Source organism: Aotus nancymaae, unplaced genomic scaffold (genome assembly GCF_030222135.1).
Source record: "Aotus nancymaae isolate 86718 unplaced genomic scaffold, 86718_ANA_hifiasm-v0.15.2.pri h1tg000040l, whole genome shotgun sequence".
NCBI lineage: Eukaryota > Metazoa > Chordata > Mammalia > Primates > Aotidae > Aotus > Aotus nancymaae.
In genome coordinates, this window is record NW_026988454.1 from 89927260 (window position 1) to 89929074 (window position 1815).

The 1815-nt window shown below is 31.7% G+C and overlaps 1 pseudogene; it reads left to right on the plus strand.

Annotated features, from left to right (window-relative positions):
* Nucleotides 1–1255: 1255 nt before the first annotated feature.
* LOC135268547 (U6 spliceosomal RNA) lies at nucleotides 1256–1353 on the plus strand (annotated as a pseudogene).
* Nucleotides 1354–1815: the final 462 nt, after the last annotated feature.

Sequence of the window (1815 nt, forward strand, 5' to 3'; positions counted from 1 at the left end):
TTCAAAACACAAAAGGCCAGAGGCAGCAAACGCATAGAGTAATGAGAGTAGAGAAACATTTAGAGCTTTGGTACCTCACAGAGAGCAAAGCTGTTCTCAGGGTATAAGTAATCAAGAGCAAGCATTTTACAGAGTATTTTAGAGAGAAGTAAAAGCTTTGTGGAGGCATTATAAAAACTCAAATTCAAATGAGTGCTGAGCAAAGGCACAGGCAAAGACTAGAAATCTTATGCAAATGACAGTTGCAAGAAAACATCTGGAGCTGACTGACAGAGGACTAAAATACTGTGGAATAAAAATGGGAAGAATACAGCAGTCAGTCAGTCAGTGAAAACTGGAAGAAGAAACATGAAAATTAAACATGTAAAAACGGCTCCCATGTCTATACTTTCTGATAATTTTTATTAATTTTATTTTGAGAAGAAAATGGAAGTGTGTATCAGTACATGTTGCTCAGAATCCATAATTATAAAACAAAAATTAAACCACTTTAATCTAGTATTGCTATATGTATTTTTTGTTGCATAGAAGACATTTTTATTGTCTTATAAAATACTCACTTTAACAACCCCTCCATATATTCATCAAAGTTCTGATCCTTGGAAAAGACAAAACAGGTGAGCAAATAAATTTGGTTTTTAACAAGGCTTATTATTTGGGTGGCCAACAAATAATTTGAAAACAGAATTTTCATTAGAAATAGATTTTTACTTGTATAAATATTCCCAATACCAATGCTCTGAACTTTCTTGTCAATTCAGTAAGTCGAAAGAAGGCTAAGCAGAGATATTGAAACATCAATATTGAAAAGGAGACAATAATATTATTTGTACAAAATGCTGCTGGAAGAATTGACTCATGAAATATTTCAGGGATGCAACTGACAATATAGCAAAAAGAATACTTAAAATATGTAATGTCTTTGAGGCAATAATTCTAGTTCAAGAAATTTACTTGAAGTAAATAACCAGAGATATGAAAAAATATGTATGTGAAGAATGTTTATAATAACTTTCTCTGGTTAAAGAAAATAGAGTGCTCATTTTAGCAGCACATATACAGAGAATCTTCTATTTATAATGGTTTATCTTGTGGTTTTTCAACTTTACAATAGTGCAAAAGTGATAAACATTTGGTAGAAACCATAGTTATTTCACCCTGCCTAAATTCAGTAGCCAGCCATTGCTTTCAGTCAGATGCATATTTCAACATAATACTTTCTACCTATAAGTTTTTTGGAAAGTAACTCTATCGTAAGCCAATGAGCATTTGTACTAAAATTGTAATGATAGAATATTAACATAGTCCCTGAACAAAGATGACATGAAAATTTGTGAAGCTTTCCGTATTTTTCAATATGGAAATTGTTTGTCTTTTATTTTTGAAAATTTGATTATTATTTGTCTTGGTGAATTCTTTGGTGTCTCACCAAGACAAATAATAATCAAATTATCAAAAATAAAAGACAAACAATTTTGAGAGCAGCAAGAGATAAGAAATACATTACATTCAATGGTTTTTTAATGCTGCTATCAGTGGACTTCTTAGTAGAGACCTCGCAAGGCAGGAAAGAGTGAGATGAAATATTCAAAATGCTGAATGAAAAAAAAAACTGTCAATCAAGAATACTTTACCTAGCAAAGCATTCTTTTGGAAATGATGGAGACAATGGTAGCATCTTACAAAATAAGATGTTTACAAGATGTGCATAATATCAAAACCAGGATATTGACATTTATACAGTAAAGATACAGAAAACTTCCGCTACCAGAAAGATCCCTTGTGTTGTCCACCTGTCTACTTCTCTCCCCTCTT